General features: G+C 39.7%; 1 protein-coding gene across 7 annotated transcripts in view; it reads right to left on the reverse strand.

Moving 5' to 3' along the window:
* The window catches only part of STK33 (serine/threonine kinase 33), a 175,020-nt gene extending 148,916 nt beyond the window's left edge, over nt 1-26,104 (reverse strand). For 4 of the 7 annotated variants that reach the window (XR_009249736.1, XM_058688147.1, XM_058688148.1 and 1 more), the window contains exon 1: nt 25,725-25,952. The gene's annotated coding sequence lies outside the window, so the exon portion shown is untranslated. Of the gene's footprint in view, nt 1-25,724; nt 25,955-25,991 lie in introns of those variants that run through there. The other 3 variants (XM_058688150.1, XM_058688149.1, XM_058688146.1) reach the window with 2 other exon arrangements.
* Nucleotides 26,105-26,432: the final 328 nt, after the last annotated feature.

The following is a 26,432-nucleotide window of genomic DNA, read 5'->3' on the forward strand; positions in this document are numbered from 1 at the left end:
AAATAAACATTAAAAAAATTTTTTAATAAATAAAATAAAACTAAAAAACAGACTTACCATATAACCTAGCAGTTATACTCTTGGGCATTTATTCCAAAGAAATGACCATTTGTGTTCACATAGAAATCTACACATGAATGTTCATAGCAGCTTAATTAGTACCAGTCAAAAACTGGAAATGCCCCAAATATCCTCCAACAGGTGAATAGTTCAACAAATTGTGATGCATCCATACCAAGGAAAACTACTCAGAAATAAAAAGGAAACAAACTATTAATACATGCCACAAACTTTGATAGATGAACCTCACGGGAACTAAGCTGAATGGAAAAAGCCGGTCTCAAAAAGTAGCATACTTTATGATTCGATTTATATATCATTTTTAGAGTAACAAAAATATAAAGAGGAGAACAAATTAGTGGTCGTCAGGGATTACAGATAGGAGGAGGGGTGGGTGTGGCTATAAAGGAGTAGCACAGGGAGCCTTATGGTGATGGTACAGTTCAGTGTCTTGATTGTAGTGATGGCTACACAAAACTACACATGATTTTTTAAAAAAAAAACCTCCAAAAACCACACACGCCCACACACACAAATAAATGTACAGAATAAACTCTTTGGATTGTACCAATGTCAGTTTTCTAGTATTGGCAGTATACTATAGTTACTTGAGATGTTAATATTAGGGGACAATGGGTAAAAGGTACATGGAACCTCCCTGTACACTTCTTTGCAACTTCTTGTAAACCTATAGTTACAGGCAAGGGAGATATTATAGCAACTAACTCAATATAAGGAGTTAGCCAGTCAGTAACAAACTTACATTTGTAGATGGTATAGAAAATGTTTATGGGATGGTGTGCGAAGGGCAGCAAGCAGAAACCAGGCATCCGAGAAGAAAGGACGAAGAGAGAGTTCTAAGTGGAGGAGTGAAGGGGAGCTAAAAACAAACAGCAGTAGCTTCCTAATCCTCTTCATGACTGCCTTTTACTATCAGCATTTAACCAATGTCTGGGAAACTCATATTAGTGACCACAATTTGCATGAACAATAAAAGAATAGTCTATGTTCTGAGGTGACCTCTCTCATTCAAAGCAAGAATTACAACCAACAATCAAGAGAGTATGTTCCCGGGCCTTTCAGATTTCATTTCCTTTCAGCACTTTCCAAACTATTTCATGTTCTCAAAACCATCTAATGTAATAAGAGGAAATAAATAAACCTGAAATCCATTTTCTGATTGTAGATAAAACTCTTATGATACATTACTATCTGATTAGATGTATAGCATAAATTGTGTTACTTCAACTGCTTGATGTGTGAATAAAGCAGATACTAACTTTCTCACACTAAATAATAATAGCTTACATTTATTAAATATCTTTTATGTGCCAGGAAGTGGTCTAAGTACTTTTAGGATACTGTCTCACTTAATTCTTATAACAACTCTATAAAATGGGCCCTATTAATAGCTTTATCTAACAGATTATGAAACCAAGATACAGACAGGTTGGTAATATGCACAAAGCCACACAGCTAATAAATGATAGAGACAGGCTTCAAACCCAGGAAATCTACTATCAGACCAGACTCTTAAGAGTAATACTATGAAAGGAAGCAAGTGATAGATGTTCTAGAGTTCTGTCATTTCACAAAAGACTACTGGATGACTTCAAATAGACCTGAACAAGGAACGAAAGAATTGTTCTACTTCCCTGGGATTTAAGGTTCCCAAACAACTCACTGGCTGACTAAATTATACTAAAATGATTCAAATATTTTAGCACTATACACCAACACTCAAGCATAGTCAGGGCACCATTCAAAATTAAAATTTATCGTCAAAGTAAACAAACAAACATGAGTTTAGAAGATATGTTTTCAGACCTATGACATGCATTTCATGCAATAAGAGCATTTTATGTAGAGGCACCACCCCAGGCACTGGAAATATAAAATGAAAAATACAAACAAATTCCCTCCTCTCACCAAGCTTATATCTTAAGAGGGTAAGGAGGGAGAGATAGACAAAGAATAAAGTGCCTAAGTACTATCATGAAAACAAGAGGACAGAGAGATTGAGAGTAACTTGGAAACTGCTTTAGTTTGAATAATCAACATAGTCTCTCTGAAAAGGTGATTTTTAAGTGGAAAGTTGAATTACAAGAATTTTTTAACGTGTCAACGCTACAGATTTAGTAACTCAGCATTTTACTCTATGGAAACTATTATTTACGTCCAGGGAAAATAATTTACCTAGTGAATATTAAGGTGATAACTTTGCCTTTCTTTCAAAGAAAACCTTAGAACACCTAATAACATAGGTCTGCTGACAGAGCAGACACAAATATTAAAAATCCTTTGCCCTTTTCCCTGTAGTTGTTCTTATTTTCAGATACAATGCATATGAAGGGAAAAAATAAGGTACATGTATATAACATTCTTGAAATGATAACACTATACAGAGATGGAGACAAGACCAGTGGTTCCCAGGGATTAGGTGAGGGGAGAGGGAGGTGGTTGTGGCATGAGGGATCCTACAAACACACGCGCACGCACACACACACACACATTAAAATTGGTGAAATCTGAATAAAATTGTATTTATGTCAATTTCCTGGTTGTGATATTGTACCATACTTCATGTAAGATGTCACCAGTGGGGGAAACGGGATGAAGAGTCCCACAGGATCTCTATTATCTCTTACAACTGCATATGACTCTATAATTATCTTGCAATAAAAAATCATTTTAAAAACATAAGGTGAGGAGCACCTGGTTTGTTCAGTTGGTTAAGCTTCTGACTCTTGATTTCAGTTCTGGTCATGATCTCACAGTTCATGAGATCAAGCTCCACATCAGGCTCTGTGTTGACAGTACAGCAGGGCCTGGTTAGGGATTCTTTCTCTCCTTCTCTCTCTGCCCCTCCCCCCTCTCAAAGTAAATAAATAAACATTATATATACATATATATATATATATATATATATAGAGAGAGAGAGAGAGAGAGAGAGAGAGAGAGAGTGAACATCAGATACTTATTGAGGAAGCATCAGAATATTGCAAAGGAACAGCTTTCAACAAATTTCATGCACTAATCCATTGCTTTAATTTAAGAACTAGTCCTCATCAAAGAGTAAAACAGACTTTGAAGCTTATAGACTGAAAAATTAGAAAATATGCATTTTTCATATGAGGCACCTGTAATCTCAAACTGTGACATAACTTAAATGTACTTTGACATTCATTATTTTCAAGCCAGGACTCAGGAAATAAACTTATAGTATTAAAAGGAAGCAAGTCAAATATACTAAGTAAATATAAGCAACAAGAATTTCAGTTTTTCTGTATGTATTCTGTAATTAAACAATGTTAATAAACATTTTCTTTTGGGAGAAAATACATTTTTGAAACCAGAATTTAAAGATGCTAATTTAATTTTAAAATGGAAATGTTTCCTGAGTTTCAGAATGTAAAAGTTATTACTCTACAGTCTTTTAAGGTATAAAAAAAATATTGGAGGGAAAAAACAGAAATTCAATAAGCCTAGAATCTCCTATTTTTAAAAGAATTCTATCACACCATTTTGACAAATTTATGAGAAATAACCAAAGTGGAATGTATCATACAGTATAACTTTAATCAAGTATTTTCTTAATGTTTATTTATTTTTTGATAGAGAGACAGACAAACAGAATGTGAGCAGGGGAGGGGCAGAGAGAGACGGAGACACAGAATCCGAAGCAGGTTCCAGGCTCCGAACTGTCAGCACAAAGCCCAATGCAGGTCTGGAACTCACGAGCTGTGAGATCATGACCTGAGCTGAAGTTGAATGCTTAACCAACTGAGCCACCCAAGCACCCCCAACTATTTTTATTCATCACTGTGATCCATTCCCACTCCTTGATTAAGAATAAATGACCATGAACAAAGAACAGACTGCCATAGTATTATCTGAAACTCCTTAATCAGAGATCCCATGGGTTAAATAATACTCAGATCCCACTCCTACAATCCAATTGAACATTCAGTGTTCCCATGCAAGCTATTTAACCTTTGCACCTCAATCTTCTGAGTTGTAAAATAAGAATCATGATACCTGCTAACTAGTACACAGGGATACTGAAGCTTAATAATGTAAGATGTTCCATCTAAGTGACCTCAACCCAATGGATGCCAGTGGATCTTACTCAAGCAAAACTTCCCAAAGAACCAAGTGAACTCCAAGTTCTTATTGCTTTCCATTTTCTCTCCAAATACATGGATGAACATTATCCAGAAGTTCCAAGGAATACCATTAGAATATTACCACTATAACATTTAAAAGTGAATACCTAATTCACAGACATGATAACTTTGTAACAATAGTTGGTTTAATGGAGTTTTTATAAATGGATTCATTTGTGATATCAAACTAATATAAACATAAGCATTCCAAAAAAAATCACAACCCATAAAAGGATGAAATAGTAATGAGCTATATGTATGACCACATCTTAAACATGTGTTAATTTCTATTTTGTTTCTTCCTTCTCCAGCAGAGAGAATGCTCAGAACAGACAAAATGAGATGTGAAGATGCAGACAAAAAAAAAAAAAAAAAGGTAGGACCAAAAAAGGACATAGCCACTCTGGGCCCAGCTGAACTAGATTAGATGCTAAAGAAAGTTGCACATGTGACCTCAGAACCAATAGCAGTAAACTGTGAGTTTGCTGGGAAATGGAAACAGGAGCTCTTGAACACTGACAGTCAAGTGTTATACACATGAGAACGAGCCAAGCAAGCAACATGGGTCTTAACTGCTGAAAAGCCTACATAGCAATTAGTCAACCTTGCTGTAATCAGACTTTGAGGAAGGGCAGTTGGGAATGGCAGGAACTTTGATGTGTCAGAATAGGTTGTGGGACAGGAGGATTCATTTAGAAGAAAATGCAGGAGGACAGGAGCCCCCAAATGTATCCAGTATGGAGCTAAAAGTACTTAATAGCTAATATGACACAACTACCAAAATATGGTAGTATCACTTTTTTACATGTGATGATTATGTTCTAAATACAACACGAACAAACTAAGAAGTTCTATTTCTGGGTAAAAGATTTAAAATTTTTATTAATTAAAGTGAGTTTTTTCGGTATTATAGAGTTCATTAACTATAGATTCTAGAGCTAATAACTATGAAAGAGAAAACAGCCAGAAATAAAAACCAACAAAGATATTCTAAGAATGCATAATTAATAAATTGGAATATTAGAACAGCAAATCAAATTCAGCCTTGACTCAAATTTAAAACGTCTACATGACTTTTCACAAACTTCATTTATTATCTATTACTTATGTAAAGTGCTATAAGCAGAAAAATCTTAAATCTGTTCCTTGATTCTGCCATGACACTCTCCTGAAGCTAGTTTATCTAGACATATAAATGTATTTCTTTTTGTACTCTTCAGGTTCACTTTAGAATATCTAGAAACACTCCTGAAAATAGTAACTGCCCACTGATTACACATAAAAATACAAAGTACTATGTAATTGTATCCACGTTTACCTCCACATTCACTGCATGTTCTACCAGTGCAGAAGCTACTCTATACCACTTGCACTCCACTCCACCTCACAGTTCTACAGTTCTTTACATCCAAGCTTGCTTTGGTTTTCTTCACTTTACATATAGATCTTAAAAGCTCCCTTTTGCCCATTTACTGAATATACTCAATGGCAAAAGAGCCATTGTAGCCATTTTTATTTTTATTTTTTATTTTTTTAATATATGAAATTTATTGTCAAATTGGTTTCCATACAACACCCAGTGCTCATCCCAAAAGGTGCCCTCCTCACTACCCATCACCCACCCCCCCTCCCACCCCCCATCAACCCTCAATTTGTTCTCAGTTTTTAACAGTCTCTTATGCTTTGTGTAGCCATTTTTAAATGGCAACTTTCTGAAGCAAGATTCGTACCATCATCTTAGTAAGGGTCAAATGCATTCATGCATCTCCAAGGGAGCTCTTCCATGAAGAACCGAGTCATTTTTCTTTAGGAATGAAATTTTCACTCTGTTGAGTAAATGTCTGCTCATATGCAGACATCTTTCACTCCAAGTCAGCCAACTATGCCATAACCTTTTTTTCCCTCATTTTTGGAGTCTACAAGCCTTTGCATATATATGTTTACAGTACTTGATGTGGAGCCCTGCTGATAGAAAAGCAGTTACATATCTGTTGATTATTACACACTTATATACTTGGAATAAAAAACACCTTACATCTTAGTAATAAAATATAACTCTTCCTATAGTGAATTTCACCATACTCAGAGCAACCCCCTGGGTTCTTGTTTAGCATACATGGTGGACTCACACATGTACAAAATAACTCAAATGAAAAGTTACTTATTAGACATTGTTTGTAATAGCAAAATATTGGTAAATATCCAAATGCCCTGCAATAGAAGACTAGGGGTATATGCATACAGTGGAATATTATGCAGCTATTTAAAAAATAGCCTTTTTTTTTTATAACCGAAACAATCTCCTTGATATTGTTAGGCAAAAAAAAAAAAAAAAAAAAAAATCAAGGTGCAGGCCTATAGTACCCTACTGTTTGCGTAAAATGAGTGAAATTTTATTTGTATAGAATATACTGTGTGTATGTTATATATGTATATTCTTATATACCTAAGTTACAGTTACACACACATGCATACAGAACATCTCTGAAAGGATTCTTACTTTAGGGAAATGAGTATCAAGAGGGCAGGGACAGAAGAAAGACTTTTTCACTAGAGACCTTTATATTTTTAAATTATACCAAGTATAAATGTAATCTACTCAAAAAAATAATTAACCTTTAAACTGAAAGCCTATATAGTATGATAGTTACATGCAGAGGCTCTGTGGATAAGAAGACCTGGGCTTGAGTCCCAGCTCTGCCATTTACCAGTATGACCTTAGGCAAGTTCTCTAAGCCCCAGTTTGTTCACCTACAAAATGGGAGTAATGATAGTTACTGTGAGAATTAAACCAAATCAAGTATATAAATCACTTAGCACAGTTCCTGGAAATTATTATGTCTTGTTTTCTTTCAAATGATACTGTGGAGGGGCGCCTGGGTGGCTCTGTCGGTTGAGCGTCCGACTTCGGCTCAGGTCATGATCTCGCGGTCCGTGAGTTCGAGCCCCGCGTCAGGCTCTGTGCTGACCGCTCAGAGCCTGGAGCCTGTTTCCGATTCTGTGTCTCCCTCTCTCTGATCCTCCCCCGTTCATGCTCTCTCTGTCTCAAAAATAAAATAAAAAATTAAAAAAAAAAAGAAACCATGCAAGTAGGAAAAGAGTTTAAAAAAAAAAATGATACTGTGGACTTGGAAATCACAAAGATACAGTCATCACCAATCTCTTTTTCTCTTACTTTCAGTGAGCAAATTTTGCTAGTTCCTCTTTCAAAAAAAAATGACATCCAACCATTTCTGTTCATTTTATAACTACCAGGGATTGGCTTAAACCCCAAGAATCAGCTAAAGAGTTTTAATTTCACAAGCAAGACAATCAGGAGCCATTGCATGTTTGCCTCTATCTACAGACTTATGCACATAATCTTTACCAAATACCAAATGCCACTAATTTATATTTGTATTCTTACTTTACCATTTACAAAGCATGTTTGAACACCAGAGTTCAATTCCTAAAATAAGAATTTCAGAAACGGAAGGGCCATTAAAGGACATTCTCATTTTCAACAATGGCGAGGCAAGCAGAGAAGATATTTTTATTCTTTTATAGATGAACATTCTTAATCGAAGGGTAATCTATCAAATATGAATGTAAATTATTTTAAAATAATAAAATAAATAATAAGTAAATGAAAGTCAAAGAAGAGGAGTGAATTGCCAAAGGCCGCGTGCTTCATGAGAAAAAAAAAATGCCTAGACTTCAGATCATCTCCTTTCACCCACATTCTTACCAGGAAGTCATCAAGTGCACTGTGCTTCCCTCACCTAGAAGGCTCCTACCTATTTAAAACAAGACCTGTTGTCACGATCTCGCAGTCCGTGAGTTCGAGCCCCGCGTCAGGCTCTGGGCTGATGGCTCGGAGCCTGGAGCCTGTTTCCGATTCTGTGTCTCCCTCTCTCTCTGCCCCTCCCCCGTTCATGCTCTGTCTCTCTCTGTCCCAAAAATAAATAAAAAACGTTGAAAAAAAAATTTAAAAAAAAACCAAAAAACAAGACCTGTTTCCCAGAAGCTATCCTGGATCTGGTAGCCACACGTCTCTCTCTGAATTCCAGCTACTGTGGTGGCAAATAACCAGACCCATCCAACTCCCCCCTGAGCATATCTACAAGGATGACCCCCAAGAACTTCAAATGCAACATGTTTATAACAGCAATAATTATCTCACCTTGCTCCTCTTCCACTCTCAATCTCCGCCTAAACTCACTCTTCTCCCTGTTTCTGTGAATGGTCCCACAGTCACCCAAGAGACCAAACCACAAATCTAAGAGTCATTCTTCTCTTTGCCCTCTCTCTAAATCTACAAATTCTGCTTCTACTTCTTTTTTTGAAATGAATCTGCTTCTCTTCAGAATGGATATAGAATAGGAGATGGTTGGAGAGGAGGGCTCATGCTTGGTCCCCCATATTGCCAAGAACGGGGAGCAATGATTAAGAGAACTGACCCTGGCCCCAAACTGGCATAGTTCAAATCCCAGCTTAGACACTTACTAGCTATCTGACCTTGGGCATATTACTTAACCTACATTGCAGTTTTATCATCTGTCTGATTGGGATAAAACTAGTAGCCATTCCATTGGATTGTTGTAAAGTATAAGTCAATTTATAATGTAAAGTGCTTAGAATAATGCCTGTACACTTTATAATATGTGCTACCATTTTCAACAGAAATATGATTTTTTTTAATGTCACAAGATATTTGTTCTTTTTTTTTTGTTTTTTTTTTTTTTAATTTTTTTTTCAACGTTTTTTATTTATTTTTGGGACAGAGAGAGACAGAGCATGAACGGGGGAGGGGCAGAGAGAGAGGGAGACACAGAATCGGAAACAGGCTCCAGGCTCCGAGCTGTCAGCACAGAGCCCGACGCGGGGCTCGAACTCACGGACCACGAGATCGTGACCTGGCTGAAGTCGGCCGCTTAACCGACTGCGCCACCCAGGCGCCCCAACAAGATATTTGTTCTAACACAGCTTAAAATCCAGACTTTTTTTCAAACAAGCAAAGGAGGAAAAAAATTAGAAAAAGGCAAGCCAAGAAACAGACTCTTAACTAAACAGACTAAATACACTAAATAGACTCTTAACTAAAAAGAACAAACTGGGGGTGCCTGGGTGGCTCAGTCGGTTAAGCGTCTGACTTTGGCTCAGGTCATCATCTTGCAGTTCTCGTAGGTTCAAGCCTCGCGTCGGGCTCTGTGCTGACAGCTCAGAGCCTGGAGCCTGCTTTGGATTCTGTGTCTCCCTCTCTCTCTGCCCCTCCCCCACTGTGCTCTTTCTCTGTCTCTCAAAAATAAATAAATGCAAAAAAAAAACCACATTTTTTTTAAAACAACAAACTGATGGTTTCCAGAAGAGAGGTGAGAGGTGGGGAGTAGAACAGGTGATGGGTATTAAGGAGGGGAGGTGCTGCATGGAATTGTTCAATCACTATATTGTACACCTGAAACTAATATTACACATATGTTAACTAGCTGGAATTTAAATAAAACTTAAAAAAATACATTTTAAAAATCCAATAGTTTTTAATCAAGACAGGAAATCAAAACCTAGTCCAAAGTTCAGTTAAGCTGAAACTCCATCTCACCTCAAGTTTTAGTCATGTAACACCTACAACTTCAATGTCTCCTGCTTGGATCACTATACCAGCCTCCAATCAACTGATCTCTTCATCCAGAGCTCTCTCCAGTATAGTCACCAAACTGCAACCAAAATGGTTTTTCTAAAACGCATATCGAGTCATGCCATCCCCCTACTCAAAGCCCATCCATTACCTCCTCTTAGCTTGAACTGAAGTCTGGATTCCTTAATGAGGCTCACCAAGCCTAGCACGATATGTAAGATATGGTCTTCAGCCTCATTCTTGTCCACTCCCTCCCCTTGTACTCTAGGCTCCTGTCAACATTCTTGCAGTCCCTGTGTCTCTCAGGTCCACCCTGACTCTCAAATGTTATTTCCTCTGCTGGAAACACCATGCCCTATACTCTACCTTTTACCGGGATGGTTTCTATCCACCCTTCAGTCTTAATGTAGATGCCACTCCTTTCAAAAACACATCTTCTGGCCCCTAAGTCTGGATTAGGTGCCTTTTGTATGCGTCACGCAGTCCCATGTACTTTCCCTATCATAGCACCTTTGCAGTTGCCCACTTACCTGTCTGTAACCCCATCACACTATAAGCTCTGTGAAGGTACAGACCACATCGTTCCTTTATCCTAGTGCTCACCACAACATCTGCCACAGAGTAGGTGCTCTATCAAATATTTGTTAAATAAATTACTTAACATCACCGTTAGGGCTCCATAAGATTTATGCATATTTTATGAACAATGCTAAGTGTAAGGATTTTTTAAAACCAAAGTAAACCAAGTAACTAAAATACTAATAAACACATAAGTTGAAAGTCTCAGGAAAACAGTCAGTATGACACAGAATCGAATCATTATGACTATCCAGTGACCGGGTCAGAATCCTTAAGAAATTGAAAAATGGGTTTCTCAGAAGAAATAGGCGGAAAAAGTTTTCAGTAATGCAGAGGCAAGAAATCATGAACACTAAGAGTTATCCTGCTAAGCCTCTGGAAGCTAAAAAAAAAAAAAAAATCTATCATAGAAGATATTTTAAGGATATAAAATAATGCTTCAATCTTCCAGCCAACTATAAGTTCCACCACGCTGAACTGAAAATGCCTGAAATCGATGCCTAAAATCCATGCAGATTAAATGACACTGATTAAACAAAAAAATTAATACTCAATCACACCTCTACCTTCAAAGTCAATGTTCATTTCTCTTATTCTCCCCAGCCCAACCCCCAAAGCATACATAAGCTTCTCTATCCTCCATTCTTGCTGGCACTGTGTCCCTCATTCTCACAGGGTGCTATCTTTTTTTTTTTTTTTTTTTAATTTTTTTTTTTTCTTCAACATTTTTTATTTATTTTTGGGACAGAGAGAGACAGAGCATGAACGGGGGAGGGGCAGAGAGAGAGAGAGACACAGAATCGGAAACAGGCTCCAGGCTCCGAGCCATCAGCCCAGAGCCTGACGCGGGGCTCGAACTCACGGACCGCGAGATCGTGACCTGGCTGAAGTCGGACGCTTAACCGACTGCGCCACCCAGGCGCCCCTCACAGGGTGCTATCTTGATCACACTCCATCATATTATGTGCATACCTCTGTGCCACCAGCCCGCTCTTGAGGACACTGGTCCTATCATTAACTCATAATCGTATCCTTCAGGTTACACGATAGGTATCCAGGGTTTGTGAAAAGGAGAGAAAGAGGGAGGAAGGGAAAGAGAGAGAGAGAAAAGTCTGTTTATGTAAATAAGCCAAAAGGCGGCAGTGAAAGTGGTAGAGAACTCCCATAGATGGAAGGAAAGAGGACAGAAGAAGTGAAATTGCTGAACGTTAACATCCAGGTAGCTCAGCAAACTTTTTAAAAGTTATTAATAGGAATTAATAACAGCAACAATGACTTCTCAGTCCCATCCCACTGGCACTCTACAAATAAGCTTATGAAGTAAGGACCTCCGCAGAGAGTTTTTTATATATCCTGTGGAGAAGCACAGAGGCAATAAAAAGAGAGCAGGCAGAAAAGGGAAGAGGGAAAGAAGAAAGCTGTTCTGTGCCCCAGCTTCGTGTCTAAAAAACCACATCAATTCAAATAGTTCAAAAACGGTTGTCTGTGGCCAATATTATTAATAATATTTTGAGAAAGATGCATGAGGATATTTTGCTATTAAGGGGAGAAAAAACATTGGAGATTTTCAACAGAAATTCATTATCATATTTTCATTTAGTTATGTAACTCTAAAATGTTCAGACACAAAGGGATAAATTCATTTGTTCGTTATTTGCATCAGATACCCAAATATTTGAAAAATCATGACTTTGACATTAAATATCACTATTTACACTGCACAGTACTCGGGCTGAAGTTAGAAGAAAAGTTTACCCTCTGGCAGATTTGGATTTAGCACAGTCAGAGGATCTGTTCCTTCCCCAAGACTGCCAAGGCTTTTGCTCCCTAAGGAACTTAAGGACATTCCCCATATTCTCTAATACCAATGGCCTGGGCTGCATAGAAAGAGAGATGTATTCGTACATAATCATAGACTTTGGGCCCTTAGAATGAAACATATTAAAGAATTCCAAAACTCCTATAAAACTTAAATCTTTATCAATGGGCAAATTCCCCTAGTATGATGACTTTCTTTTTTGTAATACCAAATCAAAGCTTTAACAGCACCCACATTGAGCTTAAGTTCATGCAGGAAACAGACTTCTCTAACGTCTTACCACTTCAGAAGTCTGCTCTGGAAGAGAACCGTCTGTCCCTGGAGAATGAGTCCATTCCAAAGAGAAGATATGTATCTTCTCATAGATTATTAATTTATCGGCATGATAACTTGCATCAGTTTAAAGGCATTTCATCTACAATGAGAAAACTGTTTGAAAGCTAAATGCACTAAATCTTCTTTCATGGGACCTGTAAGTACTTTTTGAACTCTTAGTGGTTTGCACTTAATGCTTTATTCTAAAATCAGATTTAATCATTTCATAAAACCAGTAGTTCTTAAGGAAAATGGATTTCATTTTACCTCTGTATCTATTACCCCAGGTCAGAACTGCAACGAATTGTGATGCCCTTTGAAGCCACTGATACTGCACTCAACAATCCAATTGGAACGTGAGTCTGAAAACACAATATTCCAAAATGACTATAGTGTTCTCACTTCCTATTCTTAAATATCTAAGATACTAATTAAAAGTCTATACTATTTTATAGATCTTTCTCAAGTAATCTCACCAGTTTTTAATTCCTACTCCCACAAAGGCTCTTTGTTGGCTCTATTTTGAAAACTTAACAGAGCTGAATTCTTTAAAGTCAATTTGATAAATAAATGTCAAAATTTAAAAATTTCTTTTTACAAGACTCAGAGGTCTCTAAAGCATATGATATTTTATAACAATAGGAACAGAGGACAAAACTATGAAAGTATAACAACTTTCCATTATACAAAACAGATGTATGTGTATGAGTATATATGTGCACATGGTATATATCCACTTTGTGAATTATCTACAAAGATTTAATGTCAGGCAGTTTTTATCTACCAAGCCACAGAATTCTGTGCTATGGTTCTTCAGGAAAATAAAGTCAATCACATGAATCACTAAAGCAAAACCTAGAATGGAGAAGTAGCCACATTATAGTACCAGGAGTGGGGAGGCAACCACAGAATCCAGGAAATGGAAAGAACACCAAAGGACATCTAGTACCTGGGACTTTTTCATGGAAGATCTGATATATGCTGACATGGACACCGCTAAAAGTTTTCCAATAACAGGGATCCCATTCTTTATTTTCCCCCAAAAGCTCATGTCATTGGATACCATGATGGAATGTTTCTCTTCAGACTGAGCCAAAAGTATTTTCCCTATAAATATTCCTACAGGTCATGCTTGGTCTGTCTTCCTATGGATATGCCTAGTCCCTCTTTATTTTTTTTTTAATTTTTTAATGTTTATTCATTAAAAAAATTTTTAATGTTTATTTATTTTTGAGAAAGAGAGAGACAGAGTGTGAGTTGGGAAGGGACAGACAGAGAGGGAGACATCGAATCCAAAGCAGGCTCCAGGCTCTGAGCTGTCAGCACAGAGCCTGACGTGGGACTCGAACTCACAAGCTGTGAGATCATGACCTGAACTGAAGTCTGACACCCAACTGACTGAGCCACCCAGGCGCCCCTTATTTTTTAATTTTTTTTAATGTTTGTTTATTTTTGAGAGACAGACAGAGACAGAGACAGAACATGAGCAAAGGAGAGGCAGAGAGAAAGGGAGACCCAGAATCCAAAGCAAGCTCCAGGCTCTGAGCTGTCAGCACAGAGCCAGATGCAAGGCTTGAACTCACCGACCACAAGATCATGACCTGAGCCAAAATCAGACCCTTAACCAACTGAGCCACCCAGGTGCCCATGTTTACTTATTTTTTAGAGAGAAAGAAAGAGAGAGAGAGAGAGAGAGAAAAAGTCGGGGAGGGGCAGAGACAGAGGGAGACACAGAATCTGAAGCAGGCTCCAGGCTCTGAGCTGTCAGCACAGAGCCTGATGCGGGGCTCGAACCCACGAACCATGAGATCATGACCTGAGCTGAAGTCAGATGCTAAACCGACTGAGCCACCCAGTTGCTCCTGCCTAGTTCCTCTTTAATAGGTCTCAGTCTTCTGTGAGGCACCAGGGTGGCTCAGTCAGTTGAGCACCCAACTTTGGTCAGGTCGTGATCTCACGGTTCATGTGTTCAAGCCCCGTGCTGGGCTTGCTGCTATCAGAGCAGAGCCCACTTTGGATCCTCTGTCCCCCTCTCTCTCTGCTGCTCCCCTGCTTGTTCTCTCTCTCTCTCTCTCAAAAATAAACATTTTAAAAATTAAAAAAAAATAGCTCTCAGTCTTCTAGATATGAAGAAAAAGAGTATATCTGCTTGTTCCTGTAGGCAAGTCATGTTTTCTACATCTCCGGTACCCTGAGCTATCCCCATGTCATGTAAAGATGCTGCACTCTCCTCTAGATGAAATTCAGCTTGCCAGTATCTCTAATGAAAAAGGGCATCTAGAACTAAAAGTCACATGCTCTACAAATTATGACCAACATTCATTCACTAGGAGACAGATATTTCAGAACGAGTCAAATCCAAGAACCCTCTACTTCTTAGGGAGCAAGTCTTGACATATAGTATGGAAATGGCTAAATGAACAGAAAATATAAATCAATGCTATCCAAAGACAATGATGAGAAAAGTGGGGGGAGGGTAGTGAAAAAAAAGTGTCATCAAGCTTTTTGTTCTGAAAGAAGTTAACTACCCTATATATTAGTTCACAACCTAAATTATCTGATATACTGGTAATGCAAATGTAATATGACCAAAGCTTTCTAAATTTGCAATAAGCATAGGTATACAGAGAGTAGTCTTAGTCTTTAAAATAAATTACTTTTAATCTCATCTAAAGAATCAAATGAAATCAAAACACTAGATGTAATTAAGACTGTCTAGTTTCCCTGGAGATTATACCAATCAGACGTGTTCAGCATTCTAGGAATGAAACATTTGATACAATTAAGGAAATCCTATTGAAAAAAATTAGTCTGTAAAACAGAGATAATATGGGACTAAGGAATGGTTTATTAATAACTCATTCAATTCTGGGTATAATAAATACAGCTATTACAACTTCAATTCACTAGTGGCTGAGCTCAAAATGCTAAAACGCTGCCACTCAATCTGCCTCAAGAATCCAGATCTAATCAGTAGAGGCACTGCCTGCTACATTTATTAAATCACAGAATTATTTTAGGCTTAAAAGAATTCAGATTTAAAAAAAAAAGAAAAGAAAAAGAAAAAGAAAAAAAAAACAAGGCTAGTAAAAGGTAGGGCCAGAATTCCAGACCAAAATCTAGTACCTTGTCCACTCTACTTAAACAACCCTTCGGATATTTGAAAACAGCTGTCACACCCTCCCTTCTCCCTTCCCACCCCTAACCAATCTTCCTTCCAAGGCCAGTTTCTTCAATGATTTAAAAGGTAGGGAGGATCTCTGAACAAAGTCCTACACGACTGACCTCTGGAAATTCAGTCGTGCCCTCTCATGTCGGAGAAGCCAGCTTAGACTGTGTCTTGAGGGGATAAGTGACTGGATGGGTGGAGACTGGCTGCCACCAACGAGGCTAAGATTCCTGAGCTTCAGGGCCACTTCTCAATCCCTCAGTTCCTCTGAATAAGGCAAAGCAAGAGAGGCCGGGAGATATAGCCCCGGAGCAGAGTCAGTGAGTGAGTGACTGCGGGAGAAGAGCAGAAGAGAGGCTAGAGCTATGCCAACATCAGAAGCGCCGGCTGACAGTACCTCCAGTTCAGGGGCCTTCCCCATGTATCCGGCCCCCCTCCAACAGCCCTCTCCCTACCAGCTCTCAGCCAGCATGGTGGGTCTTTCCCATTACTGACTGAGTCCTGGGGAAAACAGGAAATAGACTCTTCCAGAGAAAGTATACAGACACAGAGGGAGCTCTCCATGAGCTATAACCCCAAAGTAGAGAGGCTAGTAACCTAGATGATATCAAAATGGCCAGATGCTATGTGAAGAGAGTCACCAAGGCAAAAGGCTAAGATAGCAGATACTTGGAAAAAATGCTAAAGACGAAAAACAAAGAAAGGATTTTTTTAAACCTAGGCTTAGAATGAGAATAAAGCCAAGATAGATGTTAATTCTTAACTACAAATTGTGTTTGTTTTCACCATCAAAACGGACCTTAAATTCAGCCCAGCATAACAGGCTCTTTTTAAGCTGGTGCTACTATGCTATCTAGTTACTGTCCCTGATTATTCCCCTGGGTATCAACTTCCTTAAAGAATACTGTCTCCCACCTCCAGGCCTGCGGGCCTTCTGTCCTCCTGCCTCAGACTCCTTTCCTCTTTGCCTCATCCTTCCTTGACTTGCCCAGGCAGACTGGGGAGTGCTTTCTTCCAACTCCCAGAGCACCTTTGTAGCTTTGTAATTTCTTGGTTTGTAATTTCTTGGTTTACTTCCCTCCACAAGAGACCATGAGCTCAAAGAGTGTATCTCTGTATCCCAAGAATCTACAATAGCGTCTGGCTCATAACGTACCAAGTGAATGAATCAAACGGGAGAAGTGAGGATGCGTGAAGTGACAGCCACGCATCAGGCTTTCTGTCATGGATGTCTGTCATCTCTCCTCCACTGACTAATGACACACATGTGGAGAACAGTGCCTGAAGTATGGTAAGTGATCAATACTAACTAAATCCAGTAGATAAACATGAAAAGGGCTCTCTGACAGATTCAACAAAATATTTTTTTAATTTTTTTTAATGTTTCTTTATTTTTGAGAGAGAGAGAGAGATAAAGCATGACCAGGGGAGGGGCAGAGAGAGGGAGACACAGAATCTGAAGCAGGATCCAGGCTCTGAGCTATCAGCACAGAGCCCAACGCAGGGCTTGAACTCACGAACTCAAATCAGATCATGACCTGAGCCGAAGTCAGACGCTTAACCGAATGAACCACCCAGACGCCCCTCAACAAAGTATTATAGTCATAATATGAAGGCCCCTTCCAACTAACTCTAAGATACTATGGAGTTTTTTTTTTAAATGTATTTCTACAGATTTATACAAATTTCCCAGAAAATTTGGAAGAGGAGAAAGGAAACCAGTGTTTCCTTGGGGGCTCTAAATCTGTTAGGTACTTTACATATGACACTTTGTTTTTCAAAACCATCCTTGGAAATTGGATTACAAAGCCTATTTTATAGATAAAGAAACCCAAGACAGAGATGCAGAGAACCAAAATTTGAACTCGGGTGAGCCTGACCCCAATCCTAAGCTTTTTCCACATTACCACTTGAATCTCTTGGAGGAACCCAAAGCTCCCTTCCTTATCATTCCATTCCAAGGAAAAGGAGTTCTGAAATCAGCCAAGTCTCAATTAGGTCATAACTGCAGAGAAAAGAGCTTTCAAGGGGAGGCACAAACAGGTGAAAAGCTCTGTTTGAGTATCACCCCCTTTTCTTTGGGGAAAGGTTCACAGGGCTCTTCTGTTCCTCCCATGAGGCTAAAAAGGTAATTTTAGGGCCTTTCTAAAGAAAGGAGGAAGCAACTTCTCCTTGACTCTTCTCCTTTCCCCAGAGGTCAAATGAGAATCAGGCTATAATTCAGAGTAAAGACGGCCAGGAGGCAGCCACATAGGTCCACTTAGAGGCCTTCAGGTAGATTAGAGAGGGAAGCAGGCCTGAAGCTTCTATCACCTACATGCCAATTCACCAAGCTATAAGCCTACACAGAAAACTGGAGCCAAAGTCCTAGCTCCTAGCTAGCAGTACAGATGCTCCTTTGCCTGGAATGTTCAGTGTGTAGAATGGTGGCATCTAATTGAGATGACAAGAAATCAGCCAAATTCTGTTTCCCCAAAACATGACTCACCAGTTGACAAATAAAGTGAGGTGTACAACAAATGGTGCTGGGACAACTGGATATCCACACACAAAAGAAATGGATCTGGACACCTACCTCACACATATACAAAAATGAACTCAAAATGGATCAAAGACTTCAATGTAAGAGCTAAAACTACAAAAATCCTAAGAGAAAACATACAGGTAAATCTTTGTGACCTTGAGTTAGGCAACAGTTTTTCAGATAGGACATCTAAAGCCAAACAACCAAAGAAAAAATAGACAAACTAGACTTCATAAAATTAAAAGCTTTTGTTCCTCAAAGGCCACTACCAAGAAAGTAAAAAGACAATCTACATAATGAGAGAAAATATTTGTAAAATATCTATCTGATAAGGGTCTAGTATTCAGAATATCAGAATATATAAAGAACTCTTTCAACTAAACAATAAAAAGACAATCCAGGGGCGCCTGGGTAGCTCAGTCAGTTGAGGGACTGACTTGGCTCAGGTCTTGATCTCATGGTTCATGAGTCCAAGCCCCACATCAGGCTCTGTGCGGACAGCTCAGAGCCTGGAGCCTGCTTCAGATTCTTTGTCTCCCTCTCTCTCTGCCTCTCTCTCTCTCTCTCTCTCTCAAAAATAAATATTTTTAAAAAAGATAATCCGGGGCGCCTTGGTGGCTCAGTCTTAGGTTAAGTGTCCGACTTAGGCTCAGGTCATGATCTCATGGTTTGCGGGTTCGGGCCCCGCATTGGGCTCTGTGCTGAATGCTTGCTCGGAACCTGGAGCTTGCTTTGGATTCTGTGTCTCCTTCTCTCTCCGCCCCTCCCCCACTCGTGCTCTGTCTCACCCTGTATCTCAAAAATAAATAAATGTAATAAAAAAATGTTTAAAGATAATCCAAATAAAAAAAAAGCAAAGGATTTAAATACATATTTCTTCAAAGAAGATATACAAATTGCAATAAACACATGAAAAGATTTCAACATCATCAGTCATCAGGACAATGCAAATCGAAATATAATGACATACCTCTCCACACCTATTAGGATGGCAATAATCAAAAAGACAAGAAACAAGCATTGATGATTATATGGAGACATGAGAGCACTTACACATTTCTGGTGGGAATGTAAAATGGTGCAGCCACTTTAGAAAACACTTTGACACTCTTCAAAGAGTTAAACATACAGTTACTGTACAACCAGCATTTTCACTTTCAGGTATATACTCAGGAGAAATGAAAACATATGTTCACATAAAAACTCATATGCAAATATTCATAGCAGCTAGATTCCTGATAGCCAAAACTGGAAACACCACAAATGGCCACCTACTGATGTATACACAAAAGGTGGTATATCTATTTAACGGAATTTTACTTGGTCATCAAAAGGAATGAAGTACTAACACATACTACAATAGAAGCGATTCTGAAAAACATTGTGCTAACTGAGGGAAACCAAATGCAAAAGGCCTCATATTGTATGGCTCCATTTATATAATAGGCAAATCTACAGAGACAGAAGGTAGATTACTGAAGTAGATTAGTGTTTGTCAGGTGCTGGGGGAGGGGAGTTGGAGGTTGACTGCTAATGGATGTGGGATTTCTCTTTTAAGGTGATAAAACATTCTGGAATTAGATAGTGGTGATGACTGCAAACCCTAGTGATATCCTAAAAACTTGACTGTACACTTTAAAAGGGTGAATTTTATACTATGTTAATTATATCTCAATAAAAAAGGCACAACTATGAAAAATGAGCTAAGTGTACATAACATATGTACCATCAAAGAGCTATAACAGAAAAGCAATTAAGTTAACTTGAAAAGCACCGCTGTACATTGGTGTTTGCTTTCATAATAACAAATATGAAAAGCATTGAATTTTATTGTCATAAACTGAACACCAACATAAAGAAGGTTGAGAGGAAAAATTAATTTGATTTCCGTGAAAAAAACGCCCAAGGATAAATATTTGCTTTCTTCCTGGTATCTCAGCTGATTGCAAGCTGAGCTCCCAAGAGCAGATAGAAGAGCCTCTATGTTAGATCTGCTAACCGCAGACTTGAAAGAATTCGGGTATAAGAACCTGAGCCTCAGACGCACTGCCTTTGGTAAATGGTAAATGGTTTCTCTCCCAGCAAGCTCTGTGCAGCCAGTGAGCATTCCACCACGATAACAACAAAGTAACAGAGTAGAACTTTCAATTACCAGCATCTCAACCTTAAGAGACTGGATGAACATTTTCCATAAGGCTTTTCTTAGATTCCCTGAATGAATATGTGTGAGTCCAAATGACCAATTTTTTCCAAATAAGTACAGCTCATGTGAAGAATACTGAATCACAGGGGCGCCTGGGTGGCTCAGTTGCTTAAGTGTCCGACTTCAGCTCAGGTTATGATCTCATGGTTCTTGAGTTCAAGCCCGCATTGGGCTCTGTGCTGACAGCCCAGAGCTGGAGCCTCCTTCAGATTCTGTGTCTCCCTCTGTCTCTGACCTCCCCTGCTTGTGCTCTGTCTCTCTCTCTCTCTCAAAAATAAACATTAAAAAAATTTTTTTAATTAAAAAAAGAATATTGAATCACAAGCAAACTTTGTACAAGTGAAAAACAACACAGTATTCTAGAACTGTGCCTGGAACATCATATGTACCCAATAAATATTTGTTGGATGAATGTTTATAATAGTTGATAATGTTTACTAAATACTTTAGATCAAAAATTAAGGCAAATGGTAACAGTATTTCTAAATTAACTTATCTTAGTCAATAGAAAGCTCTTTCTTTTTGTAATGTAATAGCACATTCTCACTGGCATTCAAACTGACACATCAATGGCTATTAAGAAAGATAATTAGTCCATTATAAGTAGAAAAGATATTCTGATTAATTATAAAAGTCACTGCCCCTCACTCAATAAATCTTTCTAAAATAGGGGCACCTGGGTGGCTCAGTCAGTTAAGCATCCCACTTCGGTTCAGGTCATGATCTCCCAGTTCATGAGTTCAAGTCCCATATCAGGCTCTGTGCTGATAGCTCAGAGCCTGGAGCCTGCTTCAATTCTGTCTCCCTCTCTCTCTTCCCCTCCCCCACTCACACTCTGTCTCTCTCTCTCTCTCTCAAAAATAAACAGTTAAAAAATTAAAAATAAATAAACCTTTCTGGAAATAAAAGAACTTCAGGTCAAAAACAAACAAACAAACAAACAAACAAACAAAAACTTCAGGTTGACAAAACTGCATGAGTTTGTGAGGTGATTAGTTTCTCATACTCCACAATTCATTTTAGTTAACAAACTAAGAAAGAATATATCAATAAGGCTTAACAGTAAGTTGTCCACTCTTTACATTCTGGAACACTAAGACAGATCCGAGCAAAACACAATTTGCCTCATGGATCCATACTGGAGCTCAGCAGGAAGGAAAATTCTTTTTGAAGCACATCTTGAAACGTACTAATTTACCAGTGCCAGAAGGTCAGCAATTAATATTACATTACATTTTCCTTTTCTTAAGCCTCTTTTAAAAACAGGGAAATCATCTCGCAGTATCTAACAACTGTGAGTGCTTGAAATACTAAATAGGATCATATATAGGACAAAAGAAGTAGAAAGAAGCTTCAGAGATCACATCTTCTCCTCTCAGGACACTTCCAAAAGTGTCTAAGGATCCACTGTACAAGTTCACAAAGCGTGACAGACCCCGTCAGAAAAAGTCTTCCTCAGAGCGCGCTTGGAGTACGTAAGCTCTATCTTCAAGGGGACGTGAAGATGACACGAGGACATCCCTTTGTATCAGCATCTTTTAGATTTTGGTTGGAAATCACACTACTCAACTCTCTTTTACTCACTTCCATTAACTCTTCCTTGATGGGCTGACATCACAAACTAGCATTTTTAAAGAAAATGCAGACAGTTATTTGGTCTCTGCATGGAGAGTACTTTCTAAGCATAAAGGTAATGAATCAAAAAGGAAAAGAGTAATAGGTAGAAAACATAGAATTATTTCAATTCTAGAAATAAAAAAACATCATAAATTAAGCAAAATGGCAATTGTGAGGGGATGGTCCCATATGACAAAGAAGGGTTAATGTCCTTATTCTATCAAGAGTCCCCACAAATCAGTGTCTGGCCAAGACAGTACCCCCAGCATACCCCCTCTTCATCCATACAATAAATTACATTGTCCCTATGAAAAAGAGGTTACAGTTTCTCTCTCCCCCGTCTTTTAGAATCATTCCTCCTCCTTCTGCCTCGGTCCTTTGCCTCCTACCTCCTGCAAGCCCTCTTTCTTCCAAGTCCTGTTAGACTGAAGATTCAGATAAACACACGGTCAGCCTGGTCTTGATTTCAGATTTTCCCCGAGACGCAGCCTCTGAAACACTGCTTTCCACTTTGCTCTGTAGCTTGTGGGCAAGTTACAACTCGCCCCAGGCTCCACGGATACCTATCCAACTAATTCCAGCCAAAGCCCAGCATACTGGCTCCTGCCTGGACTGCGGGAAGCAGAAATCAAACAAACCATTGATTTTTAAAAACTGAGGCTCCGATATAAAAGCCATCATAGAGTCTGTGCAGGTAATTCACAGAAAAGAAATACCTAATAGCTAACAATGAGATTTTTTAATGCTTAAAACCTCAATAATGAAAGATCTGAGTTAAAATGAGGAGGTACTATTTTTATCTGTGAAATTAGCAAAGATTTTTTAAAAATAATAATGCTAACACAGGCATCACAAAACTGATGGTAGGATGGTGAACTGGTATAATCTTTCTGAAGGCGGCCATATGTTTCAAGAGTAGTCCCAATGATCCTGTGCTTTGATTGTAATTGCATTTTTAGGAACTGATCTTAATCAGTTATCAAAAATCTAGTCAAAAGATTTAAATATAAAGACGTTCATCTCTTCATTTTTGTACTTGCAATATAAATATCCAACAATAAGTAAATTGCAAATAAATTACAGTTAATACACAATGTGGATTGTAATGAAGCTAATAAAATGATATAATAAGAGCCGACCCTACTATAGCAATGATGAAAGACCATTCACTGTTCTAAGCCAGCAACATGTACAGCCGACCTTTGAACAACACAGGTTTGAACTGTGCGGATCCACTTACAGATGGATCTTTTCCAATATGGTACAATGCTATAGATGTATTTTCTCTCCTTATGATTTTATTAATAACATTTTCTCCAGCTTGCTTTGTTGTAAGAATACAGTATCTAATACATCTAACATACAAAGTATGTGCTGTTTGTGTTATCGGTAAGGCCTCTGATCAATTGTAGGCTATTCGTAGTTACACTTGGGGGAGCCAAAAGCCGTATATGGATTTCCAACTGTGTTGGGGGATCGGTGCCCTTAAACCCCACATTGTCCAAAAGCCAACTCGTATTAACACATGTATTCCTCACAAAAACACAAACAGAACCTGTGAGGTAGGTAGATGCTATAAGCCTCCTCATTTTACCGTTGAGGAATCTCAGGCACAGAGAAGTTAAGTGATTACCTAAAGGTTATGCTGGGACAGACTCACATGAAATCCTAAAATCCAAAAAGGATTCTCATAAATTTGTAGCAAACTGATTTTTTGGCAAAACTTGACCTGAACTGATGCAAAACTATGTACAGCCTTTATCCCACTTAGAGTGACGTCATCTCACTAAAGAAAAAGTAATGTGTTTGATTACACGGTACTGCCCTAGACCCCACTTAAAAGTCATACAGTATACACACCATGTTGTCTTTCTATAGTCAGACACACTCTCAACTTTAAAACACAACTAGCCCCACAGGTTTCAAATAAGGAATTGTGGGGGAGCTGAAATTCAAATCCAAGCATCCCATCTGTGTACCTCTGCAGTCTGTGCTGTTAACCACAATGTGGCGTTTTCAGAGACTAATGACATTGGAAAATGCTTGTAAGTCAGACATTCAAGTATTTATTAACTACATCCTATGTGCCAGTCACACAGACAAATAAAATTGCAATTGTGATAAATGCAAGGAGACAGACGGTGTCAGAAGAGCCTATACCCGAAGGGGGTCTGTCCTAGATGGAGTGGTCAGAGGCAGTTTTCCCAGGGGAAACTATTTGGTCTAAGATGCGAAGGATGAGCAAGAGTTAACCAGACTAAAGAGAAGAGGGAAGAGCATACCTGGCAGGGAGAAGATCACGTGAAAAGGCCCTTAGTAGGAGGGAAAATGGTGACAAAGGACTGAAAAAGAACCAGTGTAACTGGAACACAGAGAACCAGCAGAGCCTAGTGTAAGATCCGGCTGGAGAAGAGGAAGGTGCCACAGGGCCTTACAGGTAGAGTAACCATTTGCCCCGGAATGCTAGGGAACAGTCCCAGTGTAAATAATAGCACTGTCTTTTACTCTCAAAACTATCTTGATCTGGATGTTAAAGTAAAAAGCCACCCAATTTGTGGGCCATATTAAGAAATTGTATCTTTATCCTAAGAACAAAAGTCATGATGGATTTTAAGCAGGGGATGATGGAGGAGAAAAGAGGTATCATAATCAAATTTTAACTTTTAAAAGATTACTCCTGCTGCAGTGCAAAGAACAGATAGGAACATGAACAGGGCAGGATGAATACCTTTGGACTAGTTAAGAGGCTACTATAGGAGACCAGGCAAGAGATAATGGTAGCCTGGTGTAGGGTACCAGTGGTAGGGACTGAAATAAGTGGATGCGTTGACACTGATTTGAGGATAAAATGAACAGATAATCATTGGTTTGATGATAATTTAGAGATGGAAGGGGAGGGAGTGGCAGGTGTGAAGAAGGAGTCCAACATTTCTGGCTTGCAAACAGGAGGGATGATGGTGTGATTCATTGAGATAGAAACGCTAGAGATTTAAATCTCTAGATTTCAATGTTGGGCTAGAGATTTAAATGTGTGAAACGAAATATCTGCATACGGGTTGTAATGGGAAGGCTGGGGGAGGAGGGGAAGGAGGAGTGCATAATAATACAAGCAGGAAGTTTAGGTTCAAAATGTGTTGGTGTTTCTTTTTCCATTCACAGAGCCCTCCTCCAATGCATGACAACCCTATTTTCTGGTTGGACATTGGAACTGTTTGGTGGGCGGACCAAAAAGGTCTGTCTTAGCTGGTGCTGTGGGACCAGGAGTATCAAACCACTTGCAGCATGCAAATATCCCTTACGACTAATTCCCAAGTGCTTTACATTCACGGTTCACGAAGCAGTTTCACACACAAGCTCCTTCGAGCCCACAACTTTGTGAGAAATTACAATCTGCATTGACAGATGAGGAAAGAGAGAAGAGTGCTTAAGTTTCCTATCCACGTGGCCAGTCAGGGGCTGCTCTAAGGCCATACAAGCTCCTCGGATTGCAACCACTGTGTGCAAGGGACTGCATCAAGTGCTGTAAGAAGTCCCCCATATTGAGGCCCTACTAGGAGCCAAGCGCTAGGAGATTAAAAAAGAGAGAAATGGGGGTGGGGGTAGGGAGCCCGCAAATTCAAATTTTAAGGATGTGTTCTTTTTTCCAAATCACACTTACCCTACAGTAAGTTCACTTTAAACTTCCAAAAGGGGTCAGGTCTCAGGATGGGTGGAGGTGAGAAGGTGGAGCTGAAACTGGGCAGACCGGGATCACCCCGAACACCAGACCCGGGGTATAGGAGGTCCCAACGGCTGGGCCCCCGGAGACACTGAGAGGGGAGGCGGGCCCGCCCGCAGCGGGAGGCCCTGCGGCCGGTTCGCCTGCGCGTTGCCACAGCAACGGCCAGGGCCCTGGGGCGCGGCGTCTGGGGGGTGGGGAACTCACCAGGCCCCGCGGGCCGGCCGGCCACCCAGGGGCGCGCACCCTCGGCTCTGGGGGTCGCCGAGCCCGGAATTCCGCCCCTGGAGAAACTTTTCGGCCGGCGGCGAGGCCGCGGGGAGGTGGACGGGGGCCGCGCGGGGACACGGCGCGTCTGCTGCAGCGAAGCCCCTTCGCCCCGCGGCTGGGCCGGCGAGGAGGCGCCAGCGGGCCCCGCGAGCAGCCCTCCCAGAGGCGGGCCAGAGAACCCTGGCTCGGGGACAGAGAAGCAGCCGCACCTCACACATAATGAAAGCCCGCTAACAGTGCCAGCGCGGTACCGAGGCGATGCCCAGCGGGTATTCCCAGGCAGAGCGCGGGAGGCAGCGGCCAGCCAGTGGCGGCCGGAACCGCACGCATCGCCCGGCGGTGTGTGCGGAGCTGGTCCCCAAACCCGGAAACATGAAC

This window comes from Neofelis nebulosa, chromosome 10, assembly GCF_028018385.1.
Source record: "Neofelis nebulosa isolate mNeoNeb1 chromosome 10, mNeoNeb1.pri, whole genome shotgun sequence".
NCBI classification, from domain to species: domain Eukaryota; kingdom Metazoa; phylum Chordata; class Mammalia; order Carnivora; family Felidae; genus Neofelis; species Neofelis nebulosa.